The sequence below is a fragment of the Agelaius phoeniceus genome, chromosome 12 (assembly GCF_051311805.1).
Source record: "Agelaius phoeniceus isolate bAgePho1 chromosome 12, bAgePho1.hap1, whole genome shotgun sequence".
NCBI lineage: Eukaryota > Metazoa > Chordata > Aves > Passeriformes > Icteridae > Agelaius > Agelaius phoeniceus.
Window position 1 is genome coordinate 5,086,107 of NC_135276.1, and position 18,668 is coordinate 5,104,774.

Genomic DNA, 18,668 nt, shown 5'->3' on the forward strand with positions numbered 1-18,668 from the left:
GCATTTCTTTGTTGGCCTGACAATTAAAACAATTCACTGGCAGGAGACAGAGCCTTGCTGCAGCAGAAAAGAGCAACTGCACAAAGAGTGTGATGCAAATTAAAAGGATGATCTACCATTACATTGTTCTTACAAAACCTAAGGGTTTTTTCCTGAGACCCAACTATTATTATTATTATTATTATTATTATTATTATTATTATTATTATTATTATTATTATTATTATTATATAATGTTGTTGTTAAAAACAGCCATGATAGTAAAAAATCCAAATCTAAATTCAACATGTTTCTTTCAGATAACTTAACTTCAAACCCACAATTCCAACCTATAACTTTTCAAATAAAAAGGTAATAATAAGTTCTCAGAAGGCTAATATCTTATCATTTTATATATAATATAATATATATGATTGATATGATATAATATGATATGAAAATGCTATACTAAAATGATACTCAAGAAAGAGAAAGGATGCATCAGAAGACTAGACAAGCATGATAATAAAAACCCATGACAGACTCAGGGAGTCTGACCCAGCTGGCTGTGGTTGGCCATTAAATTAAAACAATTCACATGCTGGGTAAACAATCCTCCAAATCACATTCCAAAGCAGCAAAACAGGGAGAAGCTGAAGCTCCCCAGCTTCCCAGGAGAAGAAACCCTAGCAAAGGGATTTTTCATGAAATATCCTGGTGACACCCTCCCAGCTCAGCTCTGCAGGGTGTGGGAGGCTGAGGGCACCCTGTGAAAGCCCCAGGCCTGGGTGGGTGGGGAGGCTCCAGGAGCTGCAAACAGGGATGGAGGAAAGGATGTTTGTGATGAGAGGTCACGAGCAGGGGAGCTCAGAAAGCCTGTGCCAACTGCACACAAAATGGGATTTCAGTGGTGCAGGAATGTGTTTTGAAAGTTGTGCTTAAAATGGGTAAGAGGAGTATGAATTTGAACTGCACCAAAGCTCTAAAGTCACGAGGATTGGGCTGAGATCAGGGAAAGGTTCTGATCCCCCAGAGGTGCTGGCACTGCCCGAGGCTGCCAGGGATGCCCAGGGGGGTCTGGGTCAATGATCCCTGGGGCTCCCTTCCAGCTCAGGATATTCTATGATTCTAAATATTGCAAATAAAATGTAATTTGCAGATCCTGAAAGCTCGTACCCTGTACTGCTCAATGTTTTTATTCACTGCTCAGTGTTTGTGTGGTGCAATCTGCTGCTCAGACACACAACAACCTGAAATGCACTCAAATGAAATCGCCTTTCTTCTAAGGTAACTTGGGTAAAGAAGTAGTCATGGGAAGGAACACTATTTTTTCACACTTTATTTGAAAACTACAGGTGTGGAATAGTGGGTGTAAAGTTATCTGAAAGAAACATGTTGAATTTAGATTTGGACTTTTTGCTAACTTGGCTGGTATTATTATTATTATTAATAATATCATTAATATTATTATTATGTAAATTAAATATTAATTAATAATACGAGTGGAATTATTAATCATCATAATAATAATTTTTTTTTACTAACATGGCTGTTTTTAACAACAATAATAATAATATCCATTGAATTATTTATTTATTAATACGTGATTATTATTAGTAGTAGTAGTAGTAGTAGTAGTAGTAGTAGTAGTACCCTTTTATTTGAAAAAGTTCATGTGTGGAATAGTGGGTTTAAAGTTAAGCTACCAGAAAGAAACATGTTGAATGTAGATTTGAACTTTTTACTATCATGGCTGTTTTTAACAATAATAATAATAATAATACTAATAATAGTTCTACTATTATTATAGGTCATTAATTGATTATTAATAAATAATAAAGAATTCTATTATTATTATTGTTTAAAACACCCATGTTAGTAAAATCTAAATAATTATTATAATATATTATTATAATTTTATTATTATTATTATTATTATTATTATTATTATTATTATTATTATTATTATTATCCTTTTATTATCATTTTATTATCATTTTATTATCATTTTATTATCCTTTTCTTATCCTTTTATTTGAAAAGGTTCATGTGTGGAATAGTGGGTTTAAAGTTAAGCTATCTGAAAGAAACATGTTGAATATAGATTTGAACTTTTTACTATCATGGCTGTTTTTAACAATAATAATAATATAATAGTTCTACTATTATTATCGATCATTAATTGATTATTAATAAATAATAAATAATTCTATGATTATTATTGTTTAAAACACCCATGTTAGTAAAATCTAAATAATTATTATAATAATAACAAGTTATTGTTATTGTTCTTCTTCTTCTTTTCTTCTTCTTCTTCTTCCTTTCTTCTTCTTCTTCTTCCTTTCTTCTTCTTCTTCTTCCTTTCTTCTTCTTCTTCTCCTTCTCCTTCTCTTCTTCCTCTCCTCCTTCTCCTCCTTCTCCTCCTTCTCCTCCTTCTCCTCCTTCTCCTCCTTCTCCTCCTTCTCCTCCTTCTCCTCCTTCTCCTCCTTCTTATTCTTATTCTCATTCTTATTCTTATTCTTATTCTTATTCTTATTCTTATTCTTATTCTTATTCTTATTCTTATTCTTATTCTTATTCTTATTCTTATTCTTCTTTTATTCTTCTTCTTCTTTTGTTCTTCTTTTATTCTTCCTATTCTTCCTATTATTCTTATTCTTCCTATTATTCTTATTCTTATTCTTAAAATCCTAAATTTTATGATGAAGATGTTAGGCCAGGATAAATGCCACTGGAAGGAAGTGAAATCCACGAGGTGTTGGCAGTGTGTGGAGTGTGGTGCAGGTTGGTTGCACAAGGTGTGTTTGTGTGTTTAATCAGTATCAGGGGGGTTGCACTGTGCCAATGGGGTTTGTGTGATCAATGCACACAAATCAGGCCACGTAGGAACTCTAAGGCCCATTCTGCTCTCTGTCACACCACAGACACATCATAAGAAAATGCACAAGAATTTCAGCCAAATGAGAATGAGAATATGTGCCTAAGCTCTCTGCTGCTGCGTGTTGAGTGACAGAGCTCTGGTTTGTTCTCCTGTGAGCTCCCAGCAGCTCTGAAAGCCTCTTCCTTTGCAGTCTGTTGTGGTGCTGTTCACAGGGGTCCCAGGACGAGGGAAGAGATGAGAATCTTGACTCCATGTTTCAGAAGGCTGATTTATTATTTTATGATATATATTATATTAAAAGAAAATGATATATTAAAACTACACTATAGAAAAAGGAAGGGAATGGAGTGATAATAAAATCTTGTGACTGCTCACAGCCTCGACACAGGTGGCTGTCATTGGTCATCAAGTAAAAACAATTTCACATGCTGGGTAAACAATTCTCCAAATCACATTCCAAAGCAGCAAAACATGAAGAAGCTGAAGTTTCCCAGCTCCTCAGGAGAAAAGATCCTGGCCAAAGGATTTTTCAGAAAATATGTCTGTGACAGTCTGTGGGCAAAGTGAAAGCCTGTGAGTGGAGCTGTTGGGAGCTGTCCATCAGCATCCCTGGCCTGGGTTATAACAATGCACCCAAAGGCAGCAGGGGCAGCCCCACGTGCTGCTCCCTCACCTTTGGCCAAAGCCACATCCCACACTGGAGCATTCATCCTAAGGGGGGAGCTGATCCATTCACCTGGAATTTATGATTTGGAAAGCCAGGATATTGATATAGCCCATGGTTAGCATTATGGCTTAATTGCAGAGTCAGGAAGGATGGAAAAGGAGATGGAGAAGGCTGTGATGAGGAAAAGGATTGATTTAAAGGCCTCCTGCATTAATAATTGGGAATGGATGTGAGCTCTCATCAGGATGCACTGTGAATAAGGAGTTTGCTTTGTCTTTACTGGGACTCCAATCTTGGCTCTTTAAGCATGAAACATGTGACTAAAGTAGAAAATATTCTCATTTCCTGTCTGCACTCCAGCTGGAATGGGTGAACTGGGGCAGGAGCCTTTCACTGCTTTCTGTTTGATCTCTCTGACCTTCCATCACCCATTTCTTGCTCAGGACACTGGGTCACCTCTTCTCCTCCCTCTGCCTGGGGCCGCTCAGGTCACCACTGAAGGCTCAGAGAGGGTTCCCTGCCCTGTTCTAATAATCCCTGGGCTGCTGGTAGAGAATGCAGCAGAATTTTGTCTGCAGCAAACTGCCCTAGAAAAAAAGGCTCTGGGAATCTCTACCACAAGATGTGAACAAACTTTCATCCTCTTCACAGAGCCCAGCTGCTCCCAGGTCAGTGTGGAAACTCCTTTTGCCTTCTTGGTCCTCGGAGCAGCTTGGGATGCTCCAAGCATGGTTTCAGTTCTTAGAGTTTTCTTCATCATTCTCTCATCATTATATGTCCTGTTAGGTTGGTAACAGTCAATTAGAAATGACAAACAGAATAAATGCTGCCTCTTTCTGGCTTTACAAACTCTATATTTAAACACTCTGTCATGAATTTTGATTTTTAATCACTTTAAATAGAATGGGTCTATTGCCTAGGAGGAGCTAGAATGAATTTCGTTTTTAGTTAGAATTTCCATACTTTGTTTAAAAAAAGCACCTGAATGTTGGCTGTCTGGTTAAAGTGAAAATTCTTGCTTAAAAAAGTGTCAGGAGTGCAACCTGATGTTTACTCAGCTTATTTCAAGAAAATGGGATGGGAAAAGTAAAAGTAAGAGGCAAAGGCTTACTGCTAACAATGGATTGATTTTTGTATGTAGCATTATCTGTACTACAAAGAAAGAAAAAAACTTAAATTCTGGTCCTAGCTCTTGCTACTTCCTTTGTAGAAGTTGAATTTAATTTCACTGTGGTGTTTTCTCTTCCTGCCAGCACAGAAGTTCCTGTCTCATATTTCCAGTGCTCCAGTTCCATTCCTGTAGTCTGGGAATGGGCACCCCCTCCATCTGAAGTTAGTGAAACAGTGCTTCCATTTATTAATGGAATCTGCATATTAATGCAATCAGGAACTTTGTATCTTCTGCATTTCAATTCCTCATTTTTATATTGTTTGTGCCAAAAAAAAATTGTCGAAAATTCCCAACTGCATTAAAAAATAAAGAAGTTTGTTTTGCAGAAGCAAATGATAATTTAAGATTTATAAAACCCTAAATTCCACTGAACCCTTTTAGAAATGCTGTGAAATCAGTCATTGCAACTATTTGCAGAATTTGAGATAACAGAGTAGGCTGAAGTGGTTAGGTTAGGGGTTAATCTGTGTTAAATATGCTGTGGGATAAAGACAAATGTCCACACAAATTGCCAGAGCTCGTGGTGTCCCCTAGCAGTTATTCCTGCTCCTTGGTGCTGTTTAAGGCAGATTCCAGCTTTTAATGGGACTCAGAGATGCCATGGGGAGATGATTTGGATGGTACAACCGGCCTTGTTGAGCCAAATATATCTTATTTTAACAGCTTCACCTCCAGAACACAAAATGTGTCACTGTAGCTGCAGTAAGAAACCCCAAAATCCAGTACCTACTGATACTGGTTTTGTATGTAAAACACCTTTAGGATCTCTGCCATGCTCCAGGCTGCAGACTTGCCCATAGCAGCTGAAATTCTACAGGAATGCTCCAGGGCAAGGCTTTGCACAAACCCCCTCATTGTGATCCCATCATTTATGTTATTTTTATGTACTGGTGAGTGTCTGTTCTGTCTGGATTTGAACAGACAGGTGTCTGCTAAGGAAGGCAGAAGCCTCTCTTGAAATGGAAAATGTAAACCCTCTCCCTGTGAATTATTATAATTTTGAAATTAAGGGGCTCTCAGGCAAAGATATGGGAGTAGGAATAACAGTTCTTGACTAGGAACATTAAAAATACAAATGCAAGAGTACAAACAAACCCTGCCAGAGTCAGAGCCCTGTCCCCCTGTGTGTCAGGGGGTGGCACAGCCCCATCCCATGGGGGCTCAGCCCTCCTGCAGTGCCAGCTGTGGCTCTGCTGGAGCAGGGATCCTGCACAAGGGGGGAGTTTTCCTCTGCAGCTCCAGGGCTGCTGCAGATGGGCCTGGGCTCCCTCTGGCAATGCAGGGCAGCAGAAGCTGCTCCTCTGGCAATGCACTGGGCAAAGGCTGCTGGGCTGTCCCAAAGCTCAGATTGGATCCAGGTAGGAATGCTTGGCTCCTCCCCTGGGCAATGCAGCATCTCCCCATGGGATGATGGAATTGGATCAGTCATGCAGGGACACTCAGTGGCCATGGACAGAAGATAATTAATAATTAATGGACCATTTTCAGCAGAGATCTCCTGGAGGGAGGATTGGCTGTGGGAGAGATAAAGAAAAAACTGCCCCATGAACAGAGAGAACTGCCCCAGCTCTGACAGATGGGAACAGAACACCCACCCCCAGCTAAACCTGAGACCTGACCCCAGGAGATGCCCTGCATTTGCACCAGGCCCTGAATGCAGACTTTGGGTACAACCAGCCCTGCAGAGCAGGAGGGTTTTCCTTGGATTCCCTCTCTTTGTCCAGGGTGGGCTTTTGGGACAGCCCTGCTTTTGTTGGGCTGTGATAACAACCTGTGTGTCATTGCAGGGTTACCCCAGTGTGAGTTAGAGATCTGCCAACAAAACTGCTTTTACTGCAGTCTCTTGTTGAATTTAGATTTGGACTTTTTGCTATCGTGGCTATTTTTAACAATGATAATATTAATAGAATTATTTTCCTGAGAGTAATCCTTGATCTTTTGATGAAGATTTTAGACCAGGATAGATGTCATTGGAAGGAAGTTAAATCCAAAAGGGGGATCCTCATCCACAGCAGGGCTCTGCCTGAGTTTCTGCCCCATCTGAATCCCTCCTTGGAGGTGGAGAGAAAGAACCTCTGATCCTGACAAGAAATGCCTCCAGCCTACAAATTAAACCCAAACCTGCTCTTGCCAGGCTTCCTGGAGGAGTTGCTGGAGAGAGATGAGTTGCTCCAGGAAGAAATGGAAAAAAAAATTCATTTTCTGAAATTTTTATTTCAGAAATTTTTGTTTTCTGGTCTTGTTGCCCTTCAGTGGTTTGGTTGCAGATGCAAGTGTAACATGAATGCATCCAGTGCTGTGCTCGATGGGGATGTCACTGAAAATACAGCAGGGGGGGGGGTGACCAGCTGTAAGAGCCCTTGCTCTGATGTTTTCAAATGTTTTACAGCATTCCTGTAAAAAGCTGTGTCTTACATTTCAATATTTCAATTGACAGCATTTGGTATTTCAGCAGGATAAATTCAATTTCTACAAGATAAAGCCTATCCCTGCTCTGCTTTGAAGTGCTTGTAAAACCACCTGTTTTACTGTACACATGGTGAGTAGTCAAAAAGTAAATATTTCTTTAAGTGACCTAGTAATTATCTACAAAACATCTGCTAAATTTCATGTGGTTTGAAACATTTCATGAGACTTCATGACCTACTAATTAGCTACAAACATCTGCTAAATTTAATCTCATTTAAACTCTTTTCTGAAACAATGTTTTAATAAAAACTTTGCCTTTTTGTGCTGTTTTTATCATATTCCTATATGTTGTCTTGAAATTCAGTCCAGCTATTGGCAAGGAAAAGTGTTTGGAAGGAAGTGGGTTATAAAGCTGTTTTTAAATGATTTAATTTGCAATTGTTACAAAGGCTTATCTGAAATGTTTCATGCTGTGATAGATCCTTTAAATATTGTGATATCAGAGACAGCTGAGTGATGTACTGAGAGCACACATTTATTAGCTCTTGCCTATTATTATGTTATAATCTCGTCTGAGGGTGAACCTGAATGCTGAATGAAAGCAGAGGGAAAACTAAACAAGGTCTGATGTCCCAGTTTTTGCTGGGCTGTCCTCTCTCAGCACACCCATCCTGCCAGGCAGTTCCTGAAGCTTCTGTTCTTTTTTAAAAATGTGACTTCACTGAGACAAAATCACAGTGTTTAAGACTGTACTTCACTTACCTCTGACATGGGGCATGATCTTCAGAAAAAATGAATTTTATTCTTGGATCTAGTGACTGCTACAGGTCAGAAATCTCCCTTTCTGATCTGTTTTCTGAAATGTTTTGTTTGCTTCTAATAAGTTTCAGTACAGGCACTGAAGGAAGTGAAGTGTTTATTCAGATCACTGTAGAGTAGATCAATAGTTTTTAGGACAAGGGAGGAATTGAGTATTTAGGTGTGTTTTAGGGGTTTTTTTGTGAGCTTTTTTAGTTCTTTTTGGGGCTTGTTTTGTTTTGTTTTGTTTTTAAGGAAAGGATTTGTACCTGAAGTTAGATGAATTATTTTTCCCACAAATATGTGTCATCAGCATCTCCCAGTTTCTTGTAGGTGTTGTTTCCTTTCTGATCCAGTTGTGCTGTGCTTGTGTGTTCAGGTGCTCTCTCCCCACCTCACCAGTAAGAACCTGATGAATTCAGTGATGCAGAACCCAAATTACCTGCCTAAACATCAGCACTAAAAATCCCTCAGACAACTAAATGCAGTGTCAGGGCTGTCTTATTGAAGTATCTTCCACTTGTTTGGTCTGTGGTTGGTTGGTTTTTTTCCTTTGTTTTCATTTAATTTTCTTTTTTTTTTTTCAAATCTCGGTTCAGCAAATTAATCAAAATGCAGCCTATGAGAACAAAGAAAAGAAATGTGGACATTCTAACCCCAAAACTGACACTGCTCCTCAGTGTTGGTGGTGAGTGCTGACTCAGAGGAGCTCAGGGCTCATGGTGCACAGGAGTTTTCTGTGTCCTGGCAATCCTGCCAAGGTTTGCTGGTGGTTCTGACAGCTGTGCCATCAGTGCCCTCACTGCTGTTCCATCCCACAGATTCTGGTAAAGTTGCCATTATTTGCTTTCTCCCCATTCATATTAATAGAGATAATATTAATAGAATTATTTTCCTGAGAGTAATCCTTGATCTTTTGATGAAGATTTTAGACCAGGATAGATGTCATTGGAAGGAAGTTAAGTCCAAAAGGGGGATCCTCATCCACAGCAGGGCTCTGCCTGAGTTTCTGCCCCATCTGAATCCCTCCTTGGAGGTGGAGAGAAAGAACCTCTGATCCTGACAAGAAATGCCTCCAGCCTACAAATTAAACCCAAACCTGCTCTTGCCAGGCTTCCCGGAGGAGTTGCTGGAGAGAGATGAGTTGCTCCAGGAAGAAATGGAAAAAAAATTCATTTTCTGAAATTTTTATTTCAGAAATTTTTGTTTTCTGGTCTTGTTGCCCTTCAGTGGTTTGGTTGCAGATGAAAGTGTAACATGAATGCATCCAGTGCTGTGCTCGATGGGGATGTCACTGAAAATACAGCAGGGGGGGGACCAGCTGTGAGAGTCCTTGCTCTGATGTTTTCAAATGTTTTACAGCATTCCTGTAAAAAGCTGTGTCTTACATTTCAATATTTCAATTGACAGCATTTGCCATTTCAGCAGGATTATTATATTAATTATATAGAGAATGGGAGGATGGAGACATTTGCAAGGATGTTAATTGTGCTGGAGTCTAATTAGTAGGTTCTGCAGATGTCCAGGAATTAAAGTGAGAAGTCTGAGGGGGTGTTCCTGTGCTGGCCCTCCCATGACACAAATCCTACACCTGGGTGCACTGAGCACTGGGGCTGAAAAACACATCCAGAAACAGCCAAGGAAGCACACTGGAAAAGTTTTGATTTTGAAAAGAAAACAATGAAGAACAGCAATTAGCATTAATAATTAAGGGAGAGAGGTATTTGACAAGATTGCCTTTTGTTTAAAGGGTCTGTTTTGAAAGAATTAAAATTCTGATGCAAATTGAGTTTTCTTAACACTTTAATCATCTTGTTGATTCCCTTTCATTAGGAAGTCTCTAGCCAGAAGCTTCTCTCAGAGCCCAGCTAGAGAGATCTTTAAAATTTGCCTTTATTGCATATTTATTTGTCTCCTGTGTGGATTTTCCAGCGAGCAGACACAGAGAATGGCCAAATGCAGGGGAAGGATTGGAAGAATTCCTGTCAGTGCTGTGTGATCAGGGTCAAAATTCCCAGACTATTGATGTCAGGAGCCCAGCAGCCTCTGAGTGAAGTGGAACATCTGCTTGGGAGGGAAAGGTGAGAGCAGGAGGGGAAAGCACTGCTGTGTTAAAACAGAGCTTGGCATTTTCATTTTGCTTTTTCTCCAGGAGAAAAAAATAAACCCAGAAAGGCCTGCACCCTTTTCCTTTTTTTGAGGGAATAGTTTTATTGACCCACAGGTTATAACTGTTATTCAGATGAACAGCAAAGGCTGAAGGAAAATGTTACAGTGCAATTTGTAGGGAACATCCTGTGTACATTGTAATAGCATAAAGAAAAGCAATTTAATATCTTTCACGCTGAATTAGTAGTGTAGAAAAAATTATAAATTGGGATAGAATGTTACAAGAATCATAATGGATGAAAATGTGCCAGAGGAAAAATTATTTCTTCCTAAAAACTGAGAGAGAATTTAAATTTCTTGAATTTTACGTAAAGTGACAATTATGATATTTGCAATAAAACCCCCCAACCCTATAAGCAATAAGTTGGTAATTTGCACTTGCTGAAAACATGCACTCTGCATTTTTTAAATTCCCTAATTAAATCCTAATTAGCATGTGCACTAGAGTGTTAATTCTTGCTGTTATTCCTCCAGGGTATCCCTACACCTTCAGGAGCATAAGCTGACTCAGACATGTAAAAGATAATTATCAATAAGTAGGACTACAACACTCTATGTCCATTATGGTCCTTATTTCTTATGTGCCTGCTGGTCAGTGGGCCAGAAAATAAAATTTGTTTTGTTTCTGTTTTTTGTATGAAAGCATTCAGCTTTGTCAGTGGGATACCACAGCAGCCCAAAAATTGGCCATCATTTTATCAGGTAATAACAACACTGCAGCAATTTTTGCCTGAAAAATCCAAGTTTCATTGCTTGTGTGCTCCTAAAACCTAGAAATTCCTGTTGATAAGCTGCAAAATAGAGAGGGGAAAAGGGCCAGTTTAAACTAAGCTGTCAATTCTGTGCTCTACAGAGCTTGAGGTTATTTCTATCCTCTTGCTAATATTCCACCTTTCATACTACTTCAAGTTCATATCGACCATTTGGTGGCTTATTAATATTTCCAAGAATCACAAATTATCTTAATATCTTAATAATTTCTTAATATCTTAATAATTTTTAAATATCTTCACAAATTTAAATTATCTTAATAAACAAAAGGTCTTAATTAAACACCTCTATTAAGGCCCAACAAATAAAACTCCAGAGAGTGTAAAGAGAGGAGCAGTGTGATTTCTTGGCCTCCAGGAATAAATCAGCTGGAGGGGCTGTGGTAGGGTCAGGTTCAGTCAGAGATGTTCTGAGCATCCTCCCCACAGGGCTGAAATCCCCCTGACACTGGGCCTGACCCAGCTTGTTGGTTTTTAGGAAAGGACAGGATTTGGATTGGGTGGGAAATCATTTATTTGTGCAAAACAATCACTGGGTATCTTTCTCTGCTGATCAAAACAGGTTTAAATGATCAACTGCACTGGTGAGGTGAAAATTTCTGCTCCTGAAGGTGGCACTAAGGTTGGGTTCAGTGGCTGAATTGCAGCCATTCCATGAAGTGGCTGGAAAGAAATGGTTTTCTCCCATGCATTTTGCTGTCCCTCCCTGCTCCTTCCCACAGCAGGGATGCTGTCACCATATGTGATGATTTACAGTTTATTAAGTTCTTGTCCTGGATGTCAAAGGGGCTCATTTTTTTTCCATCTGAAGGAAGTTTTAGAAGGACTTTGTCAGAAGTTCTGAGTTCTGACATTTTCCTTCACTACAGTTACAATCAGACTTTGAATAAAAGGGGGGAATCCCAGTGAACACCATAAGCTCAGCTGTCCTTGCCATTACATAACCTGATCTGTAGTAACAAATTATTATTGGGGAAGAAGTTTCCTCTAAAAAAAAGCAAAATCGATAAAAATATGCAATGTATTTGGGCTTGCCACCTCTAATGAGTTTCAATCACATTTAGAATTGAATATCTATTTTACTCTATGTCTTTTAGTGACTTTCACTAAAACTGCAAAGATTAATTTTTCCTTAAGGATTTAGAAATAATTTCTTCAGTTTGCTTAGAATTTTGTTGGTCTAGAGTTGCTCTGGCTGTAGCAAAATAATCCATTAAGTATAGAAAATTATGGCTGGGATGTCTGTAAGAAATCATGCACTAAAATAGCTGTTTGTCTAATGTGTTCATAGCAACAACAAATCAAAAGGGTTTCTGCAGCCTTTCTAGAAGTCTCTGAAGACTTAGTACCTCTTTTAGTCAGAAAACTTTTCCTAATAACTAAAGTAAATCTTTGAACCAAATTATAATGCCTGTCATTTGTTTTTTCCTGCCCTGCTTAGGATGACTGTCATTTTGCAGATTTTTGCATTGTAAGTCTCTCATGAATCTCGCTTTAATGTTTCCTTTTGTAAATCAAACACATCAAGTTCCTTCAGCTCCTCTTTATCTGTCATGTTCTAAAATCTATTGTCTTTATTGTTTCCCTCTCGTAGAGCCTGAAATTTGACATCATCTATTTTGGGATCTCAGAACCTGGCTCATACCCACACTTGTCAGGAATGCTTGTCCATGCTTCACAGTCCTGCTTGTGCTGGGGGTTGGAGAATGAGCTTGTTTTACTGCTCTTCAAATTCCACCTCATCTACTCTTTTCTTCAATTTTGACATCTGACCCTTTTTTTGTTAGCTGTTCTTGGTGCATTTCATGACTTACTCCCACACACAATGACTTGAATCTGCCTTTAGCAAATTTCATCCTAGGGGTGTTTATTGGCTTTGTTTCCGGCTTGTAAAGATCATTTTGGATCACAAAGATCCATGCTTGCATGTCCTCCTACCTTCTTTCCCCAGCACTTTTCCCTGGCCCTCTTCACTGGAGGATAATTTAGATATTGCTTGAGTGGACTCCTGTGAATTTCCATCCTAATGCCTCTTTCAGTTCAAAATAAGAATATTGGTAATTGCTCCTTGAACATATCTTTTAAATTAATTAAGGATTTAGCTCAAGGGTCTTTTTCATCCAGGTAATATTTCCCTAGCTTGCCAATGGAGATTCCATGCCTAGCAGTATTTAAAGCTTTATAGAAGTGGGGCTGTTTTACATCTACTGCTTCTGCCTTATCAGTTACAGCAGCTACCTGCAAAGGAAGGAAATTTAATTGGTTGCTCCTGACAAATCTGTGTTGCCTATTTCCATCACTTTATTATCCTGTAGGTCATTATTAATTGATTATTTAATAATTTTTTTTCAAAACATGTCAAGCAATTGAAGTTAGGTTGGCTGCTAATTATAACTCTCTCCTTTTACTTGTTGGATGGGAGGCGAATCTGTACAATATTTGTATTCCTTTTTGACTTCCATATTCTTTGGTGGGTTGTAGGTAGCATTGCACTGAAATTTGCTTGTGTCGTTCCTTTGTACATATCCTCTCTCCTGCAAATTTCCACTTGGGTTTGAATTTTCTGTAGAATATGTTCATTAATCCTGCTTTGGAGGCTGTATCTTTTCTTGACCATCAGTGCTGCTCCAGCTCTCCCTTCCCCGTGCTTTCCTGCCCTGCCTGCACTCAGGACACGCAGTGTGTCCTGGCAGGGATCTTGTCTGTTCTCACAGAACTGGTTGGGTTTTGCACCAAAGTGATGTTTCATTGCTGGAACCCAGGGCACAGGGAATATTTCTCTGCCTGCTCTGAGGAGCCTGGTGAGGGGCTTGGAACACAAACCCTGTGAGGAACGTTTGAAGGAGCTGGGGCTGTGTAGCCTGGAGAAAAGGAGGCTCAGAGGTGCCCTTATTGCTCTCTACAATTCCCTGAAGGGAGGCTGCAGACAGGTGGGGGTGGTCTCTGACAGAACCAGAGGACACAGTCTCCAGCTATGTCAGGGAAGGGATAGGTTGGATATTAGGAAAAAGTTTGTCACAGAAAGAATAATAAAGCACTGGGATGTTCTTCCCAGGGAGGTGGTGGAATCACCATCTCTGGATGTGTTTAAACAGACTGGCCATGGCACTGGGTGCTATGGTCCTGTTGAGGTGTTAGGGCATAGGTTGGACTTGATGATCTTAGAGGTCTCTTCCAACCTCATCATTCTGTAATTCTGTCCTGACCCCCAGAGAAGCACTGCCTTTGACCTTTGCCCATGGAGAAGGCTTCCAAGACTTTGGGATAGACCAGAGTCTACCAGAATGTGAAATAGATAATAGAGAATAGCGTAGTTTGGCACAGGCTGAGAAATTTAGAGTTGTGGGAATTTAGTATGGAAGTAGAGAGGAGGCAAGATGGAGGATCTTGGGCATTGTCTGAGCTTCTTCTTCTTCATTTACTCCATTTTCTGCAGAGCTGGTGGCACAGGGTGATTGGCCACGGGAAGCAGCAGTGCAGAGGTTACATGCACAGGGGATTGGTTGTTGATAGATAGGTAGAAATAAAGTATGTTTAAAGAGTTAATTGGATAAAACAGCTTTAAAAGACCTTAAAACTGAACATCTTGTGACCATTTTTGCCGTGCTTTCTTGGGCGCTAAGTCTGGTGCAGACAGCATGCTAAACTTCTGCTGAGATAACAATAAACAGCAACCTGAAGAGCAAAAACAGTCCTGTGCATCTCTCAATCCTAGCACAGAAGTGTTAAAAGGAGGTTTTCCCCCATGAGGGGTGTCTCTGGGGCCCAACGAGAGGGGCAGCACCTGCACTTCATCTCCCTAATTTTCCTAATCTGTGCTTTGGGTGTTTGCTCCTGATGGATGCACCCACAGCCTGCTCTGCCTGTCAGACCACACCTTTGCACTCTGCATTCCCTGCCTGCCTTTCTGCTCCAGGGTTTGGGAGGGCTGAGGCTGGAGAGCTCCTGCCTGGGCAGGCACATCAAGCACAGCCTTCTGGGGAGTTACCAGCAGTTCAGGGGTTTTCTGTGCTTAGCAACTCCAAAATCTCTGCTTCCTCCTCTCCTTGGCTGAGCTGGCTCCTGTGCTCCCTCAGTTTGATAATGATTTCTTCAGGGTTTGTTTTTTGCCAGTTCTGAAGACTTCAGTCTAAAGATTAGTGAATGTTTAAGGGCTGGTCTAGTTAGAGCCTCTCATTTGAAGCAATAAACAGACACCACCTCATGGACAGGTGTCTAATTAATTTTCTGTTTATTAAATGTTGAATCTAGTTGAAGGTGTCCCTACCCACAGCAGAGGGGTTGGAACTAGATGATCTTCAAGGTCCCCTTCCAAAATAATTCTATGATTCTATGATTAGAAACTCTACATAAATTATTTTTGTCTCAAAGGTTAAAAAATAAGTGCTTAAATTGTTTCTGCTAAGGCCCATGATTTGGTCAGGATGGATTTTTACAGAAGAAGGATCCTGAAGTGGTGTTTCCTCTCTTTCCCTGGGATCCCTTCAGGGAGCACTCAGCACCAGCCCCTGCTGATGTTTCTGGTGAGGTCCCTGCTGCAGAAGCCACTTGCAGTAAGGCTGAGGCTGATTCCATCATTCCTCAGCACACACCTGCCAATTGGTGACAATGCCAGGATTTCTCACCCTTGTGAGGGTATCCTGGCAAAAGAGAGCAGGGCACACTTCTGCAATGCTTTAGGGAGCTTCCCACTCTGCTTCCATGAGGAATGAGCATTTTGGGTAAGTGCTTCTGGGGCTGAGCTGGAAGCTGTCTGCAATTAAATCACACAGCACTGTATCACTGCTTTGTTTCATTCCACACTCTTTCTTGTCAGCTAATGTTTCACTTTCCATAGGAAAGGGAAACCAAAAATAACTTTCCCACAAACTCTTGACATTCCTATTTAGACAATTGTATTCATAGTTGCCTTGTGGGTTTAACATTCCCTTCTTAATATATGGTGGTTATTCAGATAAACTTTGGGATTTAACTTGAGAAAAGGACTGAAATGTTTGTCCTTATTCAGACAAACTTTTTGATTTAACTTGAGAAAAGAACTGAAATGTTTCCTTGTACAGAGAGCTTTCCAAAAGGATTTCTGTCTCACAGATTCTGCATTGTCACCTCAGCATGCTCTGGGTGTTTTTTTCCTCAAGCCTTATTGATGACCTGGTCTCTGACCAGGTAATTTCCATGGAACTAATGAAAACTTAAGGGAAAAGCACTGCAAAGTGAAGGGTGATTTCCACATGGGTCCCATTCCCACCAGTGCTAGAGACACAGCTAATGATCCTCTCCCTGGATTGTCTGTGAAAAGCATTTTACAAATGTCCCTTGGTCAATTCAGGGCTATTTCACCTCTTTCATGATAATGTGACTGACCCTCAAAACCAAATTTTAGTAGAGCAACAGCTGTATTTTAACTGCTGGAATATTTGAAAGGTTTTCAATCTTTCCAAGAAATAAACACTGACCTAGAATTTAATATTTTTTTATTAATGTTTCTTACCACTGCTGAAAAATGCAGGAACATAGAAATTGTTGAATGTTCAAAGCACTGTAAATTGAAGGCCATTATGTCATTGTGGTCCTTTCACCTTGGAGTCCTTCAGGAAACAATTGGTCTAGAACAGCATGGAATAATGGATATTCTGTGTGTGAGTGCTGCAGCTCAGTTATCTTAGAGATGCAATTTTAGTGCTTAGATTGTGCCCAACGGGCAGCAGGGGCTTGGAGGGAATACATGGCTCACCTTCCAATTGTGAAAATACTAGTATAGAAAAAATAATGATGTGATCAATCCCCAAAGGATCCCCATCAGAAGAAATTTCCTGTTTTTAACACATTGAGCTGTGAGCATTGGCATGGCCTTATCAGAGATACTGTCCTAGCAGTTAAATTGCAGAATGGGAAGTTAACAAATGTTAAATCACATAAACATACTTTGATCTGCATAAAAGGCTGCCTTTCATAACAAACATGCAGTTTAGATACATTTAATATGTGTGCAGATCAAAGGAATTGCCTGATACTATTTCTCTCCTATCCAGATGTTGGTATCTAAATATGTCTGAGCCTAAATTAGGAGTTATGTGCACATGGTGATAACAGCCTGCATGCACAGAGAGATGTGCAGGCTGCTCTGAAACTGGGCAGTGAATAGCCAAAGAGAACCTGACTAGGGAGATACTGGCTTTAAACCAACAGTGAGCATCATTCTCTGCAGGTTGATATTCTCTAATTCTGGACAGTTTTACTTATTGTTGCATGATGGTTTGGAGGCTGATTTGCATCAGTCCCTTCTGTAAGAGATTGCATTCATCAGGTGTGTCCCCTCAGTTCCAGGGATGATTGCACACCACAGAACACTGTGCACATAAAATGAAACAAACCCCACTGTTGTTAGGCATTGAACTTTGCAAAGGTTGCTCAGCAGGGAACCATGTAAGTGTTGGGCACTCAGTGACAACGTCAGGGATGCAGGCAGAATGCAGCACCTGGAGGGGAGCTCTGTGCATGGGGATGGACTGTGCTGAGAGCAGCTGGCTCAGCTCAGGGCCCTCTCACACAATTCTGTTTGCAGCAAAACCTTGAGATTTTGGAAACAGCCATGGCAACGTTGCAGTGGGTGCTGATGAAGAATTTTTGAACTAATGGCTTAGAGAAGAGCATTATTCCTGTATTTTATAGCAGCCCATTTCTAAAAGAAATGTTAGAATTTAGAATAGTGCTTTGCTTGAAGCACTGGGTTCCTCCCTGGCAGGGTGGGCAGGCCCTGGCAGAGGGTACCCAGAGCAGCTGGGGCTGCCCCTGCATCCCTGGCAGTGCCCAAGGCCAGGCTGGACACTGGGGCTGGAGCAGCTGGACAGTGGAAGGGTCCCTGCCATGGCAGGGGGTGGAATCAGATGGATTTTAATGTCCCTTTCCATGCCAAACCTTTCTATTATTCTGTGATTCTATGATTTTTCATTCAACATCACTTTTTAATTGAATGCACAATATTACATGTTAAGTTTAAATTTTAAATGTAAATCAAAAAAATCATAGAATACCCTGAGTTGGAAGGGACCCACAAGGACTATTAAATTCCAACTTTTGTCCTTGGCTTAAAATATTAAAAAAATATAAAAACTACAACAAAAAACCCACAAAAGCAGTTAATTGGTGTCTCCAAGCCCTTTGGAGCAGGACTCTGTACACAAAGTGGAGATGCCAAAACTGCAGTTACAACCTGGGTTTATCCTCACTGACGTCCACTCTGCAGCCTTTTCCTATACCTGCCCCCCTAAGCATGTGAGTGTTAGCTTAAAAAAATCCCCAGCACACTGCCAGCAATGCTGCAATAACTTACAATTTAGGCTGTTCATGCAGAAATGGAGTAGATGACATTGTAATCATTGCAGTAGGATGCATACTTTATTACAGTGTGGCTTTAAACTATCCTGAGGAAGGTTATTCATGCTACACTAGCCAGGGATCATTTTTGTTAAACAAGAAAAATAAAACTGCTAAGTGCTAGATCATTTAGGTGGCTGCAGAGCTGAAGCCTGTTTGAGTGTTCTGCAGTGTCTCCTGAAGAAAACAATGTATTTATGTGGCTTAAAAATCCACACCCTGGCCTAGGGGCAACAACCCAAATAATGGCTCTGAGGAGCAACAGCTGCTGGTGGGGAGGAGAGAGGCCCTAAGGGTCAGCAGCTGGTACTCACACAGATCTTTGGAATATAATAAATATAATATAATATAATATAATATAATATAATATAATATAATATAATATAATATAATATAATATAATATAATATAATATAATATAATATAATATAATATAATATAATATAA

At 40.1% G+C, this 18,668-nt stretch overlaps 1 protein-coding gene across 6 annotated transcripts in view; it reads left to right on the top strand.

Annotated features, from left to right (window-relative positions):
* Positions 1–18,668, top strand: part of LOC143695114 (uncharacterized) — a 235,485-nt gene that overhangs the window by 48,336 nt on the left and 168,481 nt on the right. For 3 of the 6 annotated variants that reach the window (XR_013184052.1, XR_013184043.1, XR_013184044.1), the window contains exons 1-2: positions 7,149–7,237; positions 9,838–9,986. The exons of the other annotated variants lie outside the window; for them this stretch is intronic. The gene's annotated coding sequence lies outside the window, so the exon portion shown is untranslated. Of the gene's footprint in view, positions 1–7,148; positions 7,238–9,837; positions 9,987–18,668 lie in introns of those variants that run through there. 6 annotated transcript variants of the gene reach the window in all.